This window comes from Bos javanicus, chromosome 15 (genome assembly GCF_032452875.1).
Source record: "Bos javanicus breed banteng chromosome 15, ARS-OSU_banteng_1.0, whole genome shotgun sequence".
Lineage (NCBI taxonomy): Eukaryota > Metazoa > Chordata > Mammalia > Artiodactyla > Bovidae > Bos > Bos javanicus.
In genome coordinates, this window is record NC_083882.1 from 49,386,686 (window position 1) to 49,412,595 (window position 25,910).

A 25,910-nucleotide genomic window follows, 5' to 3' on the forward strand; every position below is an offset into this window, starting at 1 on the left:
CAGTAAGCCCATACACTTGCATCCTTCTATACATAGACGATCACTGTATCTCTTGATATGAGAAATTTGGTTTTCTCTTGTGTGTGTTACTTGCTCAGTCACGTCCAACTCTTTCCAACCCTATGGACTATAGGGATTCCCAGGCAAACATACTAAAGTGGGTTGCCATTTCCTCCTCCAGGGGATCTTCCCAACCCAAGAATTAAACCCAGGTCTCCTGCATTGCTGGAGAAGGCAATGGCACCCCACTCCAGTACTCTTGCCTGGAAAATCCCATGGATGGAGGAGCCTGGTAGGCTGCAGTCCATGGGGTTGCTAAGAGTCGGACACGACTGAGCAACTTCACTTTCACTTTCATGCATTGGAGAAGGAAATGGAAACCCACTCCAGTGTTCTTGCCTGGAGAATCCCAGGGACGGGGGAGCCTGGTGGGCTGCCATCTACGGGGTCGCACACAGTCAGACATGACTGAAGTGACTTAGCAGCTCCTGCATTGCAGACTAAGTCTTTATCATCTGAGCTACCAGGGGTTTTCTCTTAATTAACAATAGTCTTTTAGTATTAAGATTACCTGCCCCATGATACAAACTTATATATAGCCTGATTCCTCCCCTGCCTCCTCAGAGTTAGCTCTCTCAGAGCCACCTGAGATCCTGTCTACTGGGCTCAAGTCCTAACATCCCTGCCAAATAAAATGTAACTGTCAACTTTTAGGTGGCACATATTCCTTTAGAAGGCAGTATGCTGAGTGAAATAGCCAGTCACAAAAGGACAAATATTGACTTGTTCCTTACATAGAGTAGCCAAATTCATAGAGACAGTAGTAGAATGATAATAGTCAGAGAATGTGAGGAAGAGGGAATGGGAGCTAGTGTTTTCCTGTATGTGCAGTTTGAACTGGGGAAAGGTAAAAAGCTCTGAAGCTGAATGCACAGCAAAATGAATTATCAACTACAAATTGGCACTTGCCAAGAGCATTGGCCAACAAACTGAACAACAATAACAACAAGGGCATTTGTCACCTGCCTCTATAGAGATTGAACCATGTGCTGCTGCAGCTGTTGACCTTCAACACCCCCTGAGTTCAGGGAGGAGTGAGGCACTTTGTTCTCCAGGGAATCTGGTGGGACAGGTCTTTAGATACTTGGATGTTTTTAGAAACAGATTTTATGATCTCAATCCTTACATCTCCTCATGTCTAAAAAAGCACTAAATCCTTTCATGGTGACATCAGATCCTTGTGACTAGAAGAAAGACTTCTGTAAAAAAAAAAAAGTGCCTAATGGTATAACACTCCCCTTCACCAAAACCTTATATACTGACCTTCCCCCACTGCCTCTTTGGAGCAGTCTCTCAGAGCTATCTGAGATGCTGCCTCCCATGGCTGCAGTCCTCATTTTGCCCCAAATAAAACTTAACTCACAACTCTCAAGTTGTACATCTTTTTTTACTCAACAGAATGTACTAATGCCATTGAACTCTACAGTTTAAAATAGTTAAAATGATAAATTTTATTTTCTGGAAATTTTAACACACAAGCTACCAGTGAATTGTCCTTTAGTTACATCCCATAATAACTCTAAAAACATGAGTGTTGATATTGATAGATCAATCTTTATGTACTTTTCCTTAGTATTAACATAAAAATAAACATTAACAAAGAGAAACATAAGGCTTCTTTCAGTTGTACAATGAGCTGTTCTATAAACAGGAGTGGGAAGGTTATAACAATGATATTTCAAAGAAAAGGTATTTGAGAAAAAATAGCATATATGAGAACATGTAAGTGCTATAAAACAAAATAGAGACTGCTGTTGTCATTACAATTTAGTTGATCGCACCCTAATTTGATCCTATCTCCTTAATTCATTTGATAAAACAAGAAGAGAAAGGATGCCCTGAGCAATCAGAGAAAACTGTAGAAACCCTGTATTCACAGATAAGTGAGGTAGTTTACAATGTTGCCAAATGTATTTGGTATCAAAAGATTCTAAATAACTTAATTATGTATTATTAATTATGGATTCTTCATGCAAATTTCTTCAAGAAAAAGAGAAAAAAGAGCATTACTTATTAATGATGTAAGAATAAGTCTCAGTGTTGGAAAAAATAGCCCATTTAAATCTAATCCAATTAAAAAGGCATTTACTGAACACATTTTACAAATGAATGAATGAATGACTAAATGATTGTATCAAAAGAAGAAATGAAAAACAACTGCTATATTCTCATAACTATTCTATTGCACTCCAATAACATTATATTATTCTTCAGGACTTTAGTAAGGTCTTCAACATATGATATAATATTAAGCAACATACATCACAGAAAATTAAAAAATATATATTTTTTCTCAAGATATTTTCTATATTTAGCAAAAATTTGGCTAACAGGGAATAGAATCAAACATATTCATTATATAAACACAAAAAATACAATAAATTTGCAGACATATTAAATAAGATATAAAGGGAATTCCCTAAAACATTTTAAACAAACAAAAAGTGGAGAACATAAGAAATTATAATTACTGGGGAAGGATAAAAATAACATACAGAGTGTTTTCTGTGTGCCACTTCACTGACCTTCTTTACATGTCTCATTTGATCATCACACAATCATATGAAGTAGGTTCTATTATTTTTCATTTTTAAATATCAGGAAACTGAGATGAAGAATTAAATAGCAGTAAAATTAGCCAGGCACATGATATTGGACTTGAACGCTGGCAGCCTAACTAGTTTACTTATCTTTTTACCCTTTCTTTATTGTTAAGTCTCTGTAGTTATCCTCCAAAAGACACAGGAAGACATCAATCTCTTCTCCAATTTTAATAATGAAAAAGCTAAAATGACCTGTTGAATTAGAAATTTTAGAATTTATAGACATCTATTAAATAAAAGATTTCAGGTGGCAAACGTATTTCAGTTTGTGGGAGTAGGAGCAATTCTTACATAATCTCTTGTACTTTCATTTATTCTTGAACCATTTCTTTTATTGATCCAACTACAATCAGACAACTTTGACCACTAGTGTCTTAAGAACGTGTTCTCGTATTTTCTTGGTCCTTACTCCATACACAATGGGGTTGAGGAAAGGGGGTACCAAAAGATACGTATTTGCAATAAAATTGTGGATATGTGCAGGTATATTTTTCCCAAAACGGTGAGTGAAAATGGAAAAACCAGTGGTGGAGTAGAAGACAAGTATAACACAGACATGGGACCCACATGTGCCTAAAGCCTTAAAGCTAGCTTCTCGGGATGGTAGGTAGAATACAGAGTGGAGGATGAAGACGCCGGATATAGCAATGAAAATCGCATCACATGAGCCAATGATAGTAGCCATACTGAGGCTATAACACTTAGTGGCCCCTGTGTCCACACACGCCAGCTTCACAATGGCCATGAACTCACAGTAGGTGTGGGCAATGATTCGTGTTCTGCAGTAAGGCAGCTGTTTGAGCAGAATGGGGTGTGGAGAAAAGAAGGCAACTCCCTGAATCACCACAATAATACCCATTATAGTGATGCGAGTATGGGTGAGAATAGTGGTGTGGCGCAATGGATGGCAAATGGCCACATAACGGTCAATGGCCATGGACAAAAAGAAGCCTGATTCCAAAGCAGTAAAACTATGAATGAAGAACATTTGGGTAAGGCAGGCATCAACGGCAATGTCATGGGCTCCAAGCCAGAAGAGACAGAGCATGTGAGGCAGTGTAGATGTGGAGAGGACTAGGTCAGTGACTGACAGCATGCACAAAAAGAGAAACATAGGCTTATGGAAGCTTCTCTCTGCCCTAACCACAGCTAGAATGGTCACATTCCCACCACTACCACTACATACATAGAGTAGAAGGGAATCCCTATCCAGGCATGCAGGTGTTCCAGTCCTGGGATGCCCATCAGCAAGAAGGTGACAGAAGAGGGATGAGAAGTGTTGAGAGGAGGTATTATGGTTTTTTTCTTTGATTTTTATCAGGTCTTCTGAAGATAAAGTTGCCATGCCAAGATGACCACAATCAGATGTTGAAAACACAGAGATTTATTAATATTTCAGGAAGATTCTTAATGACTATTGTTAAAAAACAATTCAAATTCACTCACGCTTATTTAAATGCCTGAGATTCAGATTAATAAAATGAGTGCCAAATTACTGTGAACATGCCAAAGTATTGTGGTTTCTGAAGTACACAAAGATAATACTTATATCATTTCATATTATCTCAAGGACCTATGTATTGCTTTGTCCCCTTGTTTCCAGTAAAAGGTTTCATCTGTAGTCACAGTTGTACTTAATTGAACAAATATTTCAGTTTTGTGCAGTTTTGTGCTTCTCCATTGAGCTCTCATTCAGTATTCCTCCCATGTCACTGAATTTTTCATAAGTGAAAGTGACCAAGCAGAGGCCATATGGAAATTTCAGGAAATTATTTAAAGGAGGCTTAAGGGAGGAATAGAATGAATGGTCTCTGTGTCTTTCCATATGATACTGAATTCTTTGGCATAACTTTTAGAATCAGTAAGTCAGTCTATGACTTCACCCTTTCCTTTGCCACTCTGTGTGACTAATCCTACAAATAAAATACTCTGAAGTTTTATATTTTTTTTATATTTCTGGGCTTTATTACAGTGAAAAATGATTGATAATGCAAATATGGCTTTTTTTTCCATTATTTAGCTTTAAATGTGTAAATTACTCTTTAGCTTTATGCAAGTAACTTATAAGACAAAAAATTAAACCAGAGGGGAGGGAAGGACAAGTTACATAGAAATGATAGCAAGGAATAAAGTTAAGTGTAGTAAGTCAAGAAAAGTCTTCTTGAGTAGATGACACTTAGACTAGAATGTGAATAATATATGACTTCATCCTATCGGAACTGAATATATAGGTACAGACAGATAAGTCATATCTATCTATTGTTTGACCTATCTCCACACACATGCACATAAACACAAACAAAGACAAAGTAAAGGGGCATAACCAAAGTTCTATTAGGAAGGATAATCATGATGTAATGAATTAAAATAGGTGTAGGTGGAATTAAATAGTGTAGGTGGAATCAAAGACTACAAAAGACATTCAAGTGAGATGATAGTCTATGATTAAACAATCACATAAAAAAACAGGACATTTTACAACCCAATCTCTAGAACAGGTTGGCTATCACTCAATAGCATATGTTGTGGTATAGATACAATACAAAGCAGTGCAAGAACAGAACTGGAAAATATATACACTCACAGATACATACACTTGTTTGAAAAACACTTTTTTTATACACACAATACTATCTCTACGATATCATTTCCCTAAAAATGCCAACCTGTAGTAGAGTCAAAAGATCATGAGATATCCATATTGTTGTTCCTTCAACAGATTCATGCAGTATGAAATATGGACAAAATGAGAGCTAACACTCACTACTATAATATCCTTAAAAGAAGATCTTTGCTCCCTAGAAAAGCTATATTTTTTAAATTCATTTCATCCATGGAGGTTGAAAAATGTGGATTCCCTTTGTTTTAAAGAATTATATCTTCTCCCTTGAATCTAGGTCATTTGGAAAATAATAAGATGTCATTTAAGGGCATTCAGTGTTATTCAAAATTTCCTTGATCACTGAGACCAGACTGTCTCTTTCACTATATCATCCTCAAGGTCAAGAAGCAATCTAGACATGTACCTTCTATATGTAGCAGCTTAAGTATGGCAATCTCAGCGGATAAGCAGGAATGACCTCTGACAAAAAACAGTTCCTTAAGGAATCACTGGAAGAAGGGGATGTATTGTTGATGAGGATTACAACTTCCTAATTTCAGGGACAGCAATTAACCTGTGAACTTACTTAGGATTACAGCTACAGATATAGCCATCCCTCCGTATTTTAATATAATTTATCAATCATTTAACAGGACCAGCCCTGAAGGAAACTGAAAAGACACAGAACATGTTCTATACTCATTGAATACATCAACTTTGTTCCAAAGTCAACTTGAAACATAAACCTTGCAGGCCAGAAGAGTGTGAAAGGATGTATTTAAAGTTGAAAAAAATATATAGAGAATTAAATATCTTACAAACCCACCTTCTAAAAATGAGGAAAAACTTCATATATTTTTAGATAAACAGAAGCTGAGGTAGTTCATGACCACTAGATGGTCTGTATAAGAAACACTAAAGGGAGTCCTTTGTGTTCAAATTCAGTTCAGCTCAGTTCAGTCTTTCAGTCTTGTCTGACTCTTTGAGACCCCATGAATCACAGCATGTCAGGCCTTCCTGTCCATCACCAACTCCCAGAGTTCACTCAGACTCACATCCTTCGAGTCAGTGATGCCATCCAACCATCTCATTCTCTGGCGTCCCCTTCTCCTCCTGCCCCCAATCCCTCCCAGCATCAGAGTCTTTTCCAATGAGTCAACTCTTCACATGAGGTGGCCAAAGTACTGGAGTTTCAGCTTTAGCATCATTCCTTCCAAAGAAATCCCAGGGCTGATCTCCTTCAGAATGGACTGGTTGGATCTCCTTGCAGTCCAAGGGACTCTCAAGAGTCTTCTCCAATGCTACAGTTCAAAAGCATCAATTCTTCAGCACTCAGCTTTCTTCACAGTCCAACTCTCACATCCATACATGACCACAGGAAAAACCATAGCCTTGACTTAGAGGGACCTTTGTTGGCAAAGTAATGTCTCTGCTTTTGAATATGCTATCTAGGTTGGTCATAACTTTCCTTCCATGGAGTAAGTGTCTTTTAATTTCATGGGTTCAAATGAAAGGAAGCTAAAAACGAACTGAAACCTATATAAAAATATAAAGTTCTTTAGTAAACACAAGTGTCCAACTCTTTGCAACACTATGAGCTTTGCAACCCTAGGAGCCTTCCAGGCTCCTCTGTCCATATGATTTTCTAGGCAAGAATACTGCTGTGGATAGCCATTCCCTTCTACAGGGGTTATTTCTGTCCCAGGGATTCAACCTGGATCTCCTGAATTGCAGGCAGATCCTTTACCATCTGAACACCAAAAATCCCTTCAATAAGGATAAAATATAAGTATACAAATATTAAAAATCAGTATTATCACAATTCTAGTTTGTAATTAAATTTTTATTATTCTTTTACTTTTAATTTATTTTTTTATTGAAGGATAATTGTGTTACAAAATTTTGTTGCTTTCTCTCAAACTTCAACATGAATGAGCCTTAGGTATACATATATCCCCTCCCATTTGAACCTCCCGCCCAACTTCCTCTCTATCCCACCCCTCTGGGTTTATGCATAGCCCGTTTGAGTTTCCTGAGCCATACCTACAGTAAATTCCCATTGGCTATCTATTTTACACATGGGAATTTAAGTTTCCTCTTACTCTTTCCATACATCTCACCCTCTCCTCCCCTCTCCCCATGCCCATTAGTCTATTCTCTATGTCTGTTTCTCCATTGCTGCTCTGTAAATAAATTCTTCAGAACCATTTTCTAGGTTCCACATATGTGCGTTAGAATACGATATTTATCTTTCTCTTTCTGACTCACTTCACTCTGTATAATAGATTCTAGGTTCATCCACCTTATCAGAACTGACTCAAATGTGTTCCTGTTTATGGCTGAGTAATCCATCGTGTATATGCACCATGACTTCTTTATCCATTCATCCATTGATGGGCATCTAGGTAGCTTCCATGTTCTTGCTATCATAAATAGTGCTGCAATAAACAATGGGATACGTGTGTCTTTTTCAACCCTGTTTTCCTTAGGGTATATGCCTAGGAGTGGGATTACTGGGTCATATGATGCTTTTATTCCTAGTTTTTTAAGGAATCTCCATACCGTCTTCCATAGTGGCTGTATCAATTTACATTCCCACCAACATTGCAAGAGTGTTCCCAATTTCTCCGCACCCTCTGCAGCATTTATCACTTGTCAACTCTTTAATGATGGCCAATCTGACCTAAGTGAGGTGATATCTCATTGTAGTTTTGATTTGCATTTCTCTAATAATGAGTGATGTTGAGCATCTTTTCATGTATTTGTTAGGCATCTGTATGTCTTCTCTGGAGAAATGTCTGTTTAGGTCTTTTTCCCACTTTTTGATTGGGTTGTTTGTTTTCCTGGTATTGAGTTGTATGAGTTGATTGTATATTTTGGAAATTAATCCTTTGTCAGTTGTTTCATTTGCTATTATTTTCTCCCATTCTGAGGGTTGCCTTTTCACTTTGCTTATAGTTTCTTTTGCTGTGCAAAAGTTTTTAAGTTTAATCAGATACCACTTGTTTACTTTTGTTTTTATTTCCATTACTTTAGAAGGTGGGTCATAGAGGATCTTGCTTTGATTTATGTCATTGAGTGTTCTGCCTATGTTTTCCTCTAAGAGTTTTATAGTGTCTGGTCTCACATTTAGGTCTTTAATCCATTTTGAGTTTATTTTTGTGTATGGTGTTAGGAAGTGTTCTAATTTCATTCTTTTCCATGTAGCTGTCCAGTTTTCCTAGCACCATTTACTGAAAAGGCTGTCTTTGCATCACTGCACATAGTTGCCTCCATTGTCAAAAATAAGGTACTCATAGGTGTGCAGGTTTATTTCTGGGCTTTCTTTCTCCATTAGTCTAAGTTTTTGTTTTTCTGCCAGCACCATACTGCCTTGATGACTTTAGCTTTGTAGTATAATCTGAAGTAAGGAAGGTTGAATCCTCCAGCTCCATTCTTCTTTCTCAAGACTGCTTTGGCTATTTGGGGTCTTTTGTGTTTCCATATGAATTTTGAATTTTTTTGTTCTAGTTTTGTGAGAAATGCCATTGATACTTTGATAGGGATTGCATTGAATCTGTAGATTGCATTTGGTAGCATAGTCATTTTCACAATATTGATTCTTCCTACCCAGGAACGTGGAATATCTCTCCATCTGTTTATGTCGACCTTGATTTCTTTCATCAGTGTCTTACAATTTTGTGTACAGTTCTTTTGTCACCTTAGATAAGTTCATACCTAGATATTTAATTCTTTTTGTTGCAATGGTGAATGTAATTGATTCCTTAATTTTTCTTTCTGATTTTTCATTGTAAGTATATAGAAATTCATGTGATTTCTGTGTATTGATTTTGTGTCCTGCAACTTTGCTAAATTCACTGATTAGCTCTAGTAATTTTTCTGATAATATCTTTAGGGATTTCCATGTACAGTATCATGTCATCTGCAAACAGTGAGTGCTTTACTTCTTTTTCAATCTGGATTCCTTTTATTTATTTTCTTCTCCGATTGCTGTAGCTAGGGCTTCCAGAACTATGTTGAATAATAGTGGTGAAAGTGGACCCCATTGTCTTGTTCCTAATCTTAGGGGGATTGCTTTCAGTTTCTCACCATTGAGAATAATGTTTGCTGTAGGCTTATCATATATGGCCTTTACTATGCTGAGATAGGTTCCTTCTATTCCCATGTTTTGAAGAATTTTAACTATAAATGGGTGCTGAATTTTGTCAAGGGCGTTTTCCGCATCTATTGATATTACCGTATGACTTTTATCTTTCAGTTTGTTAATATGGTATATCACATTGATTTGCGTATATTGAAGAACCCTTGCATCCCTGGAATAAACCCAATTTGATTATGGTGTATGAACTTTTTGATGTGTTGCTGAGTTATGTTTGCTTAAATTTTGTTGAGGATTTTTGCATCTATGTTCATCTGTGATACTTGCCTGTAGTTTTCTTTTTTTATGTTGTCTTTGGTTTTGGTTTCAGGGTGATGGTGGTGTCAGAGAAAGACTTTGGAAGTGTTCCTTCCTCTGCAATTCTTTGAAAGAATTTTAGAAGGATAGGCATTAGCTCTCTAAATGTTTGATAGAAATCACCTGTGAAGCCATCTGGTCCTGGGCTTTTGGTTTTTGGGTAGATTTTTGATCACAGCTTTGATTGCAGTGCTCATAATTGGATTGTTCATAATTTCTCTTTCTCCCTGGTTCAGTCATGGCAGGTTGAACTTCTCTAAGAATCTGTTCACTTCGTCCAGGTTATCCATTTTATTGCTATATGGTTGTTCATAATAGTCTCTTATGTTCCTTTGTATTTTGCACTGTCCACTTGAACCTCTCCTTTTTCATTTCTAATTTTGTTGATTTGACTCTTCTTTCTTTTTTTCTTGATGAGTCTGGCCAAAGTTTGTAAATTTTGTTTATGTTCTCAAAGAACAAGCTTTTAATTGTATAAATCTTTACTCTTGTTTTTTTTTTTTTTTCATTTCTTTTTCATTTATTTCTGTTGGGATATTTATGATTTCTTCTCTTAATTTTGTTGTTGTTGTTCTTCTTCTTTTTCAATTTTTTTAAAGGATTTAAAAGCCAAAAAATGCAAACATTATAAATACATGTTACTGGATACATAATATATAAAGATGTAATTTGTGGTTGCTAAACTCTAATGAAGAAAAGCTTTTATATGTCTTTGAAGATATACAGATCACATTATGAGAAGTGTTGGGCTGGATGAAGGACAAGCTGAAATCAAGATTGCTGGGAGAAATATCAATAACCTCAGATATGGAGATGACACCACTCTTATGGCAGAAAGTGAATAACTAAAGTGCCTCTTGATGAAATTGAAAGAGGAGAGTGAAAAGTTCGTTTAAAACTCAACATTCAGAAAACTAAGATCATGGCATCTGTTCCCATCACTTCATGGCAGATAGATGGGAAAACACTAGAAACAGTGACCCACTTTATTTTGGCAGGCTCCAAAATAACAGTAGATACAGTGGCTGACTTTATTTTTCTAGGCTCCAAAATCACTGCAGATGGTGACTACAGCCATGAAATTAAAAGATGCTTGCTCCTTGGAAGAAAAGTTATGACCAAGCTAAATAGCATATTAAAAAGCAGAGACATTACTTTGCCAACAAAGGTCTGTCTAGTCAACGCTATGGTTTTTCCAGTAAGGATATGCATGGATGTGAGCACTGGACTACAAAGAAAGCTGAGTGCCAAAGAATTGATGCTTTTGAACTGTGGTGTTGGAGAAGACTCTTGAGAGTCCCTTGGACTGCAAGGAGATCCAACCAGTCCATCCTAAAGGGAATCAGTCCTGAATATTCATTGGAAGGACTGATGCTGAAGCTGAAACTCCAAAACTTTGGTCACCTGATGCCAAGAACTGACTCACTGGAAAAGACCCTGATGCTTGAAAAGACTGAAGGCAGGAAGAGAAGGGGATGACAGAGGATGAGATGATTGGATGGCATCACCAACTCGATGGACATAAGTTTGAGTAAACATTGGGAGTTGGTGATAGACAAGGAAGCCTGGCATGCTGCAGTCCATGGAGTCACAAAGAGTCGGACATGACTGAGCCACTGAACTGAAGATATATTATTATTAATTATGAATATCCTGCTATAACTTTAAAAGGCTATATGTAATCCTTTTACAAATATAAGGATATGTATATCTCCTTTATATATAGAAATAAGGAACCATAAAGAAAATGTTTATAAAATGTACATGAAATGAAAGGGAATCAAAAGGTGTCACTACAAATATCAACTGAATACAAAGACTGTGAGGGAGAAACAAGGAACAAAAAAGAGTAAAAATACATACAAACACAATGAAAATGGCAAGAATATGTCCTTCTTATGAACAGTTAAATGTTAATGGTTTAAACTCCCCAGTCAAAACACATAGAGTGAAAGAGAGAATTTAAATAACAGAATTTAGATATGGATCAAGATGGTAGAGTACGAGAATTCACCTCCCTCAACAAACACATCAAAAATACATCTTTATGTGGAACAATTCTCACTGAAAACAAACTGGAAACTGGCTAGACTCCTTCACAATCAAGGTTGTATCAAAGATTCATGTAATCACATAGGAAGGGAAGAAAAGTGATGGGGCTGGGACCATGTTCCTGGGAAAGAACACAGAGTATTAGGGAGAATATATGGATAAGACACCTACCATGGGAGTTAGGCAGTAAATGCCACAGATTGGGTAGCCCAGTCCTGGGGTCCTGTGAAAGGGAGAAGAGCCCTGTTGGCTGGTTGGAGAATAACTGGCACTAATGGGAGTGTGTAGGAAGCATGTGTGAGGAGCGTGTGTGCACTTAGCTTGCCTGGAAGGCAAGATGGAGGGAAGTCTGCTCTATGGGTTGCCATGTTTCTCAAGGCCACCTTGGCATGTGCTCCAGATCAAGGTGAGTGAACGCTCTGGCCCTAATCACTCCACGTCACAGAGCAGCACTGGATGTGGGTAACTATGACCCATAACCAGGTGGAGGCAGTTGTGGTAGAGGCTGGGGGCAGTAATTGGCTGTGAGGGCCAAAGGGGCTTGCACCTGAGGCTGAGACTGATCAAAGTGAGGAAAACAATTATGGAAAACTGCACAGAAAGCATTATCCTCCCCAGTGTCTCAGCAATAAAAAATCAGTCTGCAGTGCAGGAGATGCAGGAAATATGGGTTCAATCCCTGGGTTGGGAACATCCCCTGGAGGAGGGCATAGCAACACAGTCCAGGATTCTTGCCTGGAGAATCCCATGGACAGAGGAACCTGGTGGTCTACAGTCCATAGAGTTGCACTGAGTTGGACACAAATGAAGAGACTTAGCATACATGCACGCATGCATAAAGAGTACAGTTTGGATCTTTGTGTATAGCCAACATGAGTCAAAAGACAGCATGGGCCCCAATAGCTTCACCACTCCTCCATCTCTGGGTTATGTGTCTGAGTGCAAAGAGAGGGAAAAACAAACATTAAAAGGGAATAGGAACAGCTTGGGTGTAAACAACTTGGAATTAACCTCCAACCCTGATAGGGTGGGAACAGTCACTGAGCAGAAAGAACATCCCACAGCACAACTAGCTCCAGCTGTAGCTTATACCTTTCCAGTTTCAATGCCTAAACAAGAAATGGATCACTGAAGAAAAAAAATGAGAGAAAAATTTAAAAATGCCTAATGAAGAAAAAAAATCACACACACACAAAATGAATCAAAAACTATGGGACACAGGAAAAGCAGTTTTAAGAGGGAAGTTGGCGGTGATAAAAGCTTACCTCAGGAAACTAGAAAATTTTCAAATAAGCAACCTAACCCTACAGCTAAAGAAACAAGAAAATGAGGAACAACAAAAGTCAAAACCAAACAAAAACACACATTAAAAAAAAAAAAACTCCAAAAAATGTTAGTAGAAAGAAAGAAATCATAAAGACCAGAGAAGAAATGAATGGAGGCAAAGGAAAGAGAGAATTGGTGAAACTATGAGCTGGTTCTAATAAACAAAATTGATAAATCTATAACCAGACTTATCAAGAAAAAATGAAAGAGGGCTCAAATGCATAAGTCAGAAATAAAGAAGGAAAATTAAAGAGTACAACAGAAATACAAAGTATTATAAGATATTACTACTAACAACTGTAGGGTAATAAAAAGGACAATCTAGATGAAATGGACAAATTCCTAGAAATGTATAATTTCTGAAATAGAAAATGTGAACAGACCAATTATCAATACTGAAACTGAATCAATATTTACAAATTCTCAACAAACATTAGTTCAGGACCAAATGACTTCACAATTGAATTCTACCAAACATTTAAAGAAAAGTTACTACCTGTCCTAAAACTAGTCCACAAAATTGAGGAGAAAGGAACACTTCCTAGCTCATTCTGTGTGGTCTGCTGCTGCTGCTGCTAAGTCACTTCAGTCATGTCCGACTCTGTGTGACCCCATAGACAGTAGCCCACCAGGCTCTCCCATCCCTGGGATTCTCCAGGCAAGAACACTGGAGTGTGGTCAGCACTCCCTTAATACCAAATCCAAACACCTTATTAAAAAAAAAAAAACACACACACACACACAAACTACAGATCAACATCTGCTATATACAGATAAAAAAAAATCTAAAGAAAATATTAGCAAATCAAATCCAACAATGTATAAAAAGAATTATAGACCATAAACAATACAAATTGTTCCAAGACAAAGAAAAAGGATAAAGAAAAGTATCACATGATCAAATCAAGAATATATGCAGACAAAGCATTTCACAATACCCAAAATTCATTAATGATACAAAATTCTCAGAAAACCAGAAACAGAGGAAAACTAACTCAATTTGATGAAGAATATCTTAAAAAAAAAAAAAAGAAAAAAACTATAGTTAACAGTACAATTTACAGTGTGAAATTCAAAACATATTCACTAGGATCAGGAACAAGGTTGTTCCCTCTCTCTACTGCTTTTCAACTTAATATTGAAAGTCTTAGCAAATGCAATAATGAAAGAAAAGAAAAGGAATAGAGTTTGGGAAAGAAGAAACAAAATTGTCTTTGATCACAGATATTTCAATGGTCTATGTAGAAAAATCCAAAAGAATTGACAAAAATTTCTGTAATTAAGCAGTTATAGCAAGGTTTCATGATACAAGGTTAATATACAAAAGTCTATCTCATTCCTACATACAGCAATAAAAAAGTTGTAATTTAAATTAAAATACATTACCATATATAATAGTACTTAAATAAAATACCTAGGTAAAATTTTATATGTATGAGTTCTGTATGAGGGGAAAGTACAATATATATAGTATATTTATATATATTTTACTGTATGTATGTATATTTATGGTATTGTATGTATGCATACAATATGTATTTTGTAAATTTATATATATATATATAAAACAAAATACATTAGTTGGAAGATTTTTCAAGTCTATAAGTAGTAAGTTTCAATATTGTCAAGCTGTCAATTTTTCTAACTTGATGTATGCTGCTGCTGCTGCTGTGTCTCTTCAGTCGTGTCCAACTCTGTGTGATTCTATGGACAGCAGCCCACCAGGCTCCGCCATCCTTGGGATTCTCCAGGCAAGAACACTGGAGTGGGTTGCCATTTCCTTCTCCAATGCATGAAAGTGAAAAGTGAAAGTGAAGTCACTCAGTCATGTCTGACTCTTAGTGACCACATGGACTACAGCCTATCAGGCTCCTCTGTCCATGGGATTTTCCAGGCAAGAACACTGGAGTGGGTTGCCATTGCCTTCTCCAAACCTGATGTATAGATGCAATGCAATCCCAATCAGTATCCCAGAAAGTTATTTTGTGGGTATAGAAAAAACTAAGTTTACAGTTTATATGTAGAGGGAAAAGACCTAGTAAAAGCAACACAATAATTAAGAAGAAAAAACTGAAGGGCCAACACCACTCAACTTCAAGACTCACTACAAAGCTACAATAATTAAAAAAGTGTGTGGAAGTAGTGTACACACAGCAAGTAGACGAATAAAACAAAAGATCAAGGTCAGAAATAAACTCCCATAAATACAGTCAACTGATCTTTGATAAATAAAATAAAATGGAGCACATATAGTATTTTTTCAAATTCTTATAAGAATATGTTTAATATATTTACAAAAGTGGGACAGCTCAACTCTTTCACGCAGATCTAAATATAGACATTACAATTTTCACACACACACAAAATCTAGCTGAAAATGAATTAGGGGCTTAAAGGTAAAATGCAAAATTATAAAATTTTTGAAGAATAAAAGAAAAAATCTAGGGGACATTGGTATGTTGATGACTTTTAGATATGATATCAAACATGTGCATGAAAGACATCACTGATGAATTGGACTTCACTTAAATTAAAAATTTCTGGTCTATGAAAGACACTGTCAAGAATGAAAAACAAACCACAGATTGGAAGAAAATATTTTCAAAAATCTTACATAAAAATGCTATTAAAATATACAAAGAAATCTAATAATTTATTAACTATGAAAACACAAACAACTCAATTAAAAATGTACAAAGATTTTAACAGACCTACATGGAAGAAGATATATTGATGGCAAATACACATATAAAAATATGCTCTACTTTCTGTCACATATACCATATATAGATTGAAAGATAAAAATGGGGAGAAGAGAGATTTCCCTGCCAATCCAGTGGTTAAGACTGTACTTCCAATTCAGGGGTGTGGGTTCAAACCCTGGTCAGGAAACTAAGGTCCCACATACCATGTGGCATGGCAAAATAATAATAATAATAATAAAATATTTTCCACTCAAATTTAAACAAAAGAAAGTAAAGACAGTATATTAATATCAGACAAAATACTTTGTCAAAAAGTTTTATAGAAAACATTGATTATCTAGTGAAAAGAGCTCATTTCACCAAAAAGATAAAACAATTATAAACATATATGCACCACAGATCAGAGCTCCTACAGAAATAAAACAAAAATTTACTGAATTGAAGAGACAAAAGCTCTACAATAATCATAAGAAACTTCAATATCCCAGTTTCAAAGATTATTTAAACAACCAGACATAAGATCACTAAGGAAAAATAGGATTTGTACAACATTATGGATTAATTTGACCTAAGAGACATATTCAGACCATTCCAATCAACAACAGCAGAATATACATCTCCCTCAAGTGCACATGGAACATTTTCTAGTACAGATCATACACAAAATAATTCTTACTAAAAAAAAAATAATAATTCTTACTAAATGTAAAAAGATTGAAATCATATTAAACATATTTTCAATCAAAATAAAGCTAGAAATCAATAGCAAAAGAAAAACTAGAAATTCCACAGACATATGAAAATGAAACAACATACTCAAACAATAAGTGAGTTAAGGGATAAAACAAGAACAACTAGCAAATATTGAGAAGAACAAAATGAAAACACAATAGTGCAAATATATAGGATGCAGCAAAAACAATGCTAATTGAAAAATGCATATCTATAAACTCTTATTAAAAGAACCAAAGTTTTTATTATAACAAATTAGAAAAAGATGGACATGAGTTTGAACAAGCTCCAAGAGAAGGTGATGGACAGGGAAGCCTGGCATGCTGCAGTCCACGGGGCTGCAAAGAGTCAGACACAGTTGAGTTTCCAAAATGAATTGAGAAAAAGAAGAACACACTAAACCTGAAGTTATTAGAAGGTAGAAATAATAAATTTAGAGGAGATGTGGGAAAAAAGAGAGAGTAGAAAAACAATAAATAAAAATCAATGGAAACCATGTTTTAGGTTTTTTGAGAATATGAACAAAACTGATGAACATAGTTGCACTGATAAAGAAAAAAAGGAGAAAAAAACAGATAATTAGAATAACTAAAATGAGAAATGAAAGAGGGTATATAACATGTAATTTTACAGGAATAAAAAATTAAAAAATAGATACTCTATATTAAATAGAAATAATTTTATAAATTGAAAATCAGAAGACTTGAATCATGAGTAAATAGACTGTATAAATTGACCTATAGAATGGCACCCCACTCCAGTACTCTTGCTTGGAAAGTCCCAAGGATGGAGGAGCCTGGAAGGCTGCAGTCCATGGGGTCGCTGAGGGTCAAACATGACTGAGCGACTTCACTTTCACTTTTCATTTTCATGCATTGGAGAAGGAAATGGCAATCCACTCCAGTGTTTTTGCCTGGAGAATCTCAGGGAAGGGGGAGCCTGGTGGGCTGCCGTCTATGGGGTCGCAGAGAGTCCGACACGATTGAAGCGACCCAGCAGCATAGCTAGTAAGGAAATTCAATCTGTGATCAAAATCCTCCCTACCCAAAATGCCTAGGACAAGATGGCTTCACTGATGAATTTTACTAAATATTTAACGAGAATTAACAGCAGTCTTCCTCAATATTTTTAAAAATTCAAGATGAAGGAATATATCCAAACTCATTTCTTGAGACCAGCATTATTCCGATAAGAAAAGCAGAATCAGTTCAGTTGATCAGTCGTGTCCGACTCTTTGCGATCCCATGAAGCGCAGCACGCCAGGCCTCCCTGTCCATCACCAACTCCCGGAGTTCACTCAGACTCACGTTCATCGAGTCAGTGATGCCATCCAGCCATGTCATCCTCTGTCGTCCCCTTCTCCTCCTGCCCCTAATCCCTCCCAGTATTAGAGTCTTTTCCAATGAGTCAACTCTTCACATGAGATGGCCAAAGTACTGGAGTTTCAGCTTTAGCATCATTCCTTCCAAAGAAATCCCAGGGCTGATCTCCTTCAGAATGGACTGGTTGGATCTCCTTGCAGTCCAAGAACTCTCAAGAGTCTTCTCCAACACCACAGTTCAAAAGCATCAATTCTTTGACGCTCAGTCTTCTTCACAGTCCAACTCTCACATCCATACATGACCACAGGAAAAGCCATAGCTTTAACTAGATGGACCTTTGTTGGCAAAGTAATGTCTCTGCTTTTGAATATGCTATCTAGGTTGGTCATAACTTTCCTTCCAAGGAGTAAACGTCTTGTAATTTCATGGCTGCAGTCACCATCTGCAGTGATTTTGGAGCCCAGAAAAATAAAGTCTGATGCTGTTTCCACTGTTTCCCCATCTATTTCCCATGAAGTGATGGGACCAGATGGCATGATCTTCATTTTCTGAATGTTGAGCTTTAAGCCAACTTTTTCACTCTCCACTTTCACTTTCATCAAGAGGCTTTTTAGTTCCTCTTCACTTTCTGCCATAAGGGTGGTGTCATCTGCGTATCTGAGGTTATTGATATTTCTCCTGGCAATCTTGATTCCAGCTTGTGTTTCTTCCAGTCCAGGGTTTCTCATGATGTACTTTGCATATAAGTTAAATAAGCAGGGTGACAATATACAGCCTTGATGTACTCCTTTTCCTATTTGGAACCAGTCTGTTGTTCATGTCCAGTTCGAACTGTTGCTTCCTGACCTGCATACAGATTTCTCAAGAGGAGATGAGTGAAGAAATAACTCCAGCAAGAATGAAGGGATGGAGCAAAAGCAAAAACAGTACCCAGCTGTGGAAGTGACTGGTGATAGAAGCAAGGTCCGATGCTGTAAAGAGCAATATTGCATAGGAACCTGGAATGTCAGGTCCATGAATCAAGGCAAATTGGAAGTGGTCAAACAGGAGATGGCAAGAGTGAATGTCCACATTCTAGGAATCAGTGAACTAAAATGGACTGGAGTGGGTGAATTTAACTCAGATGACCATTATATCTACTACTGTGGGCAGGAATCCCTCAGAAGAAATGGAGTAGCCATCATGGTCAACAAAAGAGTCCAAAATGCAGTACTTGGATGCAATCTCAAAAACGACAGAATGATCTCTGTCCGTTTCCAAGGCAAACCATTCAATATCACAGTAAGCCAAGTCTATGCCCCAACCACTAACACTGAAGAAGCTGAAGTTGAATGGTTCTATGAAGACCTACAAGACCTTTTAGAACTAACATCCAAAAAAGATGTCCTTTTCATTATAGGGGACTGGAATGCAAAAGTAGGAAGTCAAGAAACACCTGGAATGACAGGCAAATTTGGCCTTGGAATATGGAATGAAGCAGGGCAAAAACTAAGAGTTTTGCCAAGAAAATGCACTGGTCATAGCAAACACCCTCTTCCAACAACACAAGAGAAGACTCTACACATGGACATCACCAGATGGTCAACACTGAAATCAGACTGATTATATTCTTTGCAGCCAAAGATGGAGAAGCTCTATACAGTCAACAAAAACAAGACCAGTAGCTGACTGTGGCTCAGATCATGAACTCCTTATTACCAAATTCAGACTTAAATTGAAGAAGGTAGGGAAAACCACTAGACCATTCAGGTATGACCTAAATCAAATCCTTTATGATTATACAGTGGAAGTGAGAAATAGATTTAAGGGCCTAGATCTGATAGATAGAGTGCCTGATGAACTATGGAAAAGCAGAATAGACAGTATAATAAAAGAACTACAGAGCAATATGTGCTAATAATATCAATACAAAAATCCTCAACAAAGCACTAACAAACCAAATTCATTAGCATGTAAATGGATTATACACCATGATCTAGTGACATTTATTCCTGGAGTGCAAGGATGGTTCAATGTATGAAAATCAAAGCCATAGAACACATTAACAGAATAAAGGAACTGAACACACACCTGATTATATCAACTGATGCAGAACTTTTTTTCCCTACAATTCAGCACTCTTTCATGATAAAACACTCAACAAACTAGAAATAGGAAGCTGCAGGTAGGGAAGTAATAAAGGCCATATCTGGGGAAAACTCAGATAATATCATGCTCAAAGGTGAAAAAACTGAAAGCCTGTCCTCTAAAATCGGGATAAAGACAGAGTAAAAGAAAAAGAAAAAAAGGGATTCCCTGGTAGTCCAGCGGTTAAGACTCTGCACTTTAACTGCCTGGCAAGGACATGTGTTCAATCCCTGGTGAGGGAATGAAGATCTCACAAGCCACATGGCATGGCCAAAAAAGACAACCTTTATATTCAACATGGTACTGGAAGTCCTTTCTACATAAGTTAGACTTGAAAAAGAAATAAACAGGAATTGAAATCTGAAAGGAAGTGAAAATATCACTTTTGTCAAATGACCTGATCTTACTATGTTGAAAACTCTGAAAATCTCAAAAAAGAGAAAAAACAAAAAATCAGTAAAGATACAGGAGAAAAAAATCAGATACATTTCTATACATTAACAATGTTCTGAAAATGAAACTAAGAAGACAATTTGATTTACAGTGAAAAAATATCCAAAATAGTGCAGTAAAGTACATGTTGAAAATAGTTTGGAGATAAGAGCAAAAAGAATAAATTTCTTAGGGATAAACTTAACCAAGGAAGTGAAAAATCTGTATACTGAACTCTGCAAATCTTTGCTGAGAGAAATTAAAGGAGATACCAATAAATCAGAAGATAACCCATGTTCATTGACTGAAAGACGGGATATTGTAAAGGTCTTAAAGTAGGATATACAAGTTACTAATAACCACACAAAAATGTTCAAGATCTTTAATCATTAGGGAAATAGAAATAAATATCATAATCAGATATCTCTTCACACCTGCTAAATGGGCTATAAAAGGAAAGACAGAAGGAAAAAGAAAAGGAAGAAAAGGAAAAAAAATTAAAAAGAAAAGGGCAGAAAAAGAACAATGTAAGAACTAGAGAATTTGGAAGGCTGGGGGATTGTTAATGGGAAAATAAAACTGTCCAATTAATATAGAAACAGTATGGCAACACACTGAAAATTAAATACATAATTACCATATGATCCAACCATTCAACTTCTGGGTTTGGATCCAAAGGAATTGAAAGTAAGGTACAGAACAGATATATGTGCATGTATATTCATAGCAGAAGTCAAAATGTGGGGGCAACTCAGGGTCCAGTCCATAAATGAATGGATAAACAAAATGTGATATATACATACAATGGAATATTATTTAACCTTAAAAAGGAAGGAATTCTGACACATATTAAAACACGTTAAGTGAAATAAGTCAACCACCAATGGACAAATATTATATGATTCTACATATTATGAAGAACTTAGATTAGTCAAATTCACAGGGACAATAAATACAATGGGGCAGCCAGGGGCTGAAGGGTGAGGATCATAGATACAGAATTTTAGCTCAGAATGATGGGGTAGGGGGGAACTCTGGAGACAGATGGTAATGATGATTGAATAATTGTTATAGACTTAGTGCCACTGAAGTGTACACTCAACAATTGTTCAGTTCAGTCGCTCAGTCATGTCCGACTCTTTGCGACCTCATGAATCGCAGCACGCCAGGCCTCCCAGTCCATCACCAACTTCCAGAGTTCACTCAAACTCATGTCCATTGACTCAGTGATGCCATCCAGCCATTTCATCCTCTGTCGTCCCCTTCTCCTCCTGCCCCTAATCCCTCCCAGCATCAGAGTCTTTTCCAATGAGTCAACTCTTCACATGAGATGGCCAAAGTACTGGAGTTTCAGCTTTAGCATCATTCCATCCAAAGAAATCCCAGGGCTGATCTCCTTCAGAATGGACTGGTTGGATCTCCTTGCAGTCCAAGGGACTCTCAAGAGTCTTCTGCAACACCACAGTTCAAAAGCATCAATTCTTCGGCGCTCAGCTTTCTTCACAGTCGAAATCTTACATCCATACATGACCACAGGAAAAACCATAGCCTTGACTAGACGGACCTTTGTTGGCAAAGTAATGTCTCTGCTTTTCAATATGCTATCTAGGTTGGTCATAACTTTCCTTCCAAGGAGTAAGCGTCTTTTAATTTCATGGCTGCAATCACCATCTGCAGTGACTTTGGAGGCCCCCAAAATAAAGTCTGACACTGTTTCCACTGTTTCCCCATCTATTTCCCATGAAGTGATGGGACCGGATGCCATGATCTTCGTTTTCTGAATGTTGAGCTTTAAGCCAACTTTTTCACTCTCCTCTTTCACTTTCATCAAGAGGCTTTTTAGTTCCTCTTCACTTTCTGCCAGAAGGGTGGTATCATCTGCATATCTGAGGTTATTGATATTTCTCCTGGCAATCTTGATTCCAGCTTGTGTTTCTTCCAGTCCAGGGTTTCTCATGATGTACTCTGCATGTAAGTTAAATAAGAAACGTGACAATATACAGCCTTGATGTACTCATTTTCCTATTTGGAACCAGTCTGTTACATGTCCAGTTCCAACTGTTGCTTCCTGACCCGCGTATAGGTTTCTCAAGAGGCAGGTCAGGTGGTCTGGTATTCCCATCTCTTTCAGAATTTTCCACAGTTTATTGTGATCCACACAGTCAAAGCCACACACATGTTTTGTTGGCATAGTCAACAAAACAGAAGTAGATGTTTTTCTGGAACTCTCTTGCTTTTTCGATGATCCAACAGATGTTGGCAATTTGATTTCTGGTTCCTCTGCATTTTCTAAAACCAGCTTGAACATCTGGAAGTTCGGGGTTCACATATTACTGAAGCCTGGCTTGGAGAATTTTGAGCATTAATTTACTAGCGTGTGAGATGAGTGCAATTGTGCGGTAGTTTGAGCATCTTTGGCATCGCCTTTCTTTGGGATTGGAATGAAAACTGACCTTTTCCAGTCCTGTGGCCACTGCTGAGTTTTCCAAATTTGCTGGCATATTGAGTGCAGCACTTTCACAGCATCATCTTCCAGGATTTGAAATAGCTCAACTGGAATCCCATCACCTCCACTAGCTTTGTTCGTAGTGATGCTTTCTAAGGCCCACTTGACTTCACATTCCAGGATGTCTGGCTCTACGTCAGTGATCACACCATCGTGATTATCTTGGTTGTGAAGATCTTTTTTGTACAGTTCTTCTGTGTATTCTTGCCACCTCTTCTTAATATCTTCTTCTTCTGTTAGGTCTGTAACATTTCTGTCCTTTATCGAGCCCATGTTTGCATGAAATGTTCCTTTGGTATCTCTAACTTTCTTGAAGAGATCTCTAGTCTTTCCCATTCTGTAGTTTATTTCTTTTTGTTTGTATTGATCTTTGAGGAAGTCATTCTTATCTCTCCTTGCTGTTCTTTGGAACTCTGCATTCAGATGCTTATATTTTTCCTTTTCTCCTTTCCTTTTCACTTCACTTCTTTTCACAGCTATTTGTAAAGCCTCCCCAGACAGTCATTTTTCTTTTTTGCATTTCTTTTTCTTGGGTATGGTCTTGATCCCTGTCTCCTGTACAATGTCATGAACCTCTATTCATAGTTCATCAGGCACTCTATCAGATCTAGTCCCTTAAATCTATTTCTCACTTCCACTGTATAATCATAAAGGATTTGATTTAGGTCACATCTGAATGGTCTAGTGGTTTTCTCTACTTTCTTCAATTTAAGTCTGAATTTGGAAATAAGGAGTTTATGATCTGAGTCACAGTCAGCTCCTGGTCTCGTTTTTGCTGATTGTATAGAGCTTCTCCATTTTTGACTGCAAGTAATATAATCAACATGATTTCGGTGCTGACCATCTGGTCATGTCCACGTGTAGAGTCTTCACTTGTGTTGTTGGAAGAGGGTGTTTGCTAGCACCAGTGTGTTCTCTTGGAAAAACTCTATTAGCCTTTGCCCTGCTTCATTCTGTACTCCAAGGCCAAATTTTCCTGTTACTCCAGGTGTGTTTTGACTTCCTACTTTTGCATTCCAGTCCCCTATAATGAAAAGGACATCTTTTTTGGGTGTAGTTCTAAAAGGTCTTGTAGGTTTTCATAGAACTGTTCAACTTCAGCTTCTTCAGTGTTACTGGTTGGGGCATAGGCTTGGATTACTGTGATATTGAATGGTTTGCCTTGGAAATGCTTTTGAACTGTGGTGTTGGAGAAGACTCTTGAGAGTCCCTTGGACTGCAAGGAGATCCGACCAGTCCATCCTAAGGCAGATCAGTCCTGTGTGTTCATTGAAAGGACTGATGCTAAAGTTGAAACTGCAATACTTTGGCCACCTCATGCAAAGAGTTGACTCATTGGAAAAGATCCTGATGCTGGGAGGGATTGGGGGCAGGAGGAGAAGGGGATGACAGAGGATGAGATGGTTGGATGGCATCACCAACTTGATGGACATGAGTTTGAGTGAACTCTGGGTGTTAGTGATGGACAGTGAGGCATGGCGTGCTGCGATTCATGGGGTCACAAAGAGTCGGACACAACTGAGGTACTGAACTGAACTATTCATGGGGTTCTCAAGGCAAGAATACTGAAGTGGTTTGCCATTCCCTTCTCCAGTGAACCACATTCTGTCAGACCTCTCCACCATGACCCGTCCGTCTTGTGTGGCCCCACACGGCGTGGCTTAGTTTCATTGAGTTAGACAAGGCTGTGGTCCATGTGATCAGATTGACTAGTTTTCTGTGATTATGGTTTCATTTTGTCTGACCTCTGATGCCCTCTCACAACACTGACCATCTTACTTGGGTTTCTCTTACCTTGGACTTGGGGGTAGCTCTTCATGGCTGCTCCAGCAAAGTGCAGCCGCTGCTCCTTATCTTGGACCAGGGGTGTCTCCTCATCGCCGCCCCTCCTGACCTTGAACATGGAGTAGCTCCTCCCAGGCCTCCTGCGCCCATGCAGCCTCCCCTCTTGGACGTGGGGTTGCTCTTCTCGGCTGCCGCCCCTGACCTCCGGCGTGTGGTAGCTCCTCTCGTGCCGCCACCCCTGACCTTGGGCGTGGGCTAGGTCATCTTGGCCTCTGCTCCTGACCTCAGACGTGGGGTCCTCTTGGCCGCTCCTGCACCGTCGCAGCCTGGAAGTCTCGGTTGCCGCCCCTGATCTTGGGCGAGGGGTACCTCCTCTCGGACACGTTTCTGCGCGGTCCATCTTGGCCACGCTTCTCTGCTGTTGTCTCGGCCGCCATTTTGACTACGTGGGGTAGTCAAAAATGGTTAACACAATAAATTTTATGCTGTGTTTATTTTACAATAATAAATGAAAAACCTGAAAACACAAATCTATGAAAAGAAAAGTTTAACACATTTATGTAGTTGGTATGGAGCATCCACAATAAAGAAATGCCATTTACAGAAACATGCTACTGGTGTGTGAAATAGCAAGAAGTAGGAAATCCAAGAAGTGTGTTAATGTTGATAGAATGTTTTAAAAATGTTATGAAACAGAAAAATACTTTAAAACCTCTAAGAACCCTGGAAGCTCATACACAAGCAGGAGTGTTTCTCTCGTGTCTGCTTCTCTTCTACTTCCTCCTTTATGGAGCAGAATTCCAACCCTTTTCTAGAAGACTTTGAGATTATAGTCCTAAAACCCATGGCCAGTGGAGATGTGGGTTTATTTTCAGAGTTTTCCCTTAAGAGATTGTGGGCCAGAAGTTTCTAACTTATTTGCTGGGGATAGGCATGGGAGTGACTCTTTTGTTCCCATTCCTACTGGAGATAGGTTATATATTGACCAATGGATCTGCTGCTGCTGCTAAGTTGCTTCAGTCGTGTCAGACTCTGTGCGACCCCATAGACGGCAGCCCACCAGGTTCCCCCGACCCTGGGATTCTCCAGGCAAGAACACTGGAGTGGGTTGCCATTTCCTTCTCCAATTCATGAAAGTGAAAAGTGAAAGTAAAGTTGCTCAGTCGTGTCCAACTCTTAGCGACCCCATGGACTGCAGCCTT

At 37.9% G+C, this 25,910-nt stretch overlaps 1 pseudogene; it reads right to left on the minus strand.

The window, feature by feature from the left end:
- Positions 1–3,012: 3,012 nt before the first annotated feature.
- On the minus strand, positions 3,013–25,145 carry LOC133261007 (olfactory receptor 52M1-like; annotated as a pseudogene).
- Between the last annotated feature and the right edge of the window lie 765 nt (positions 25,146–25,910).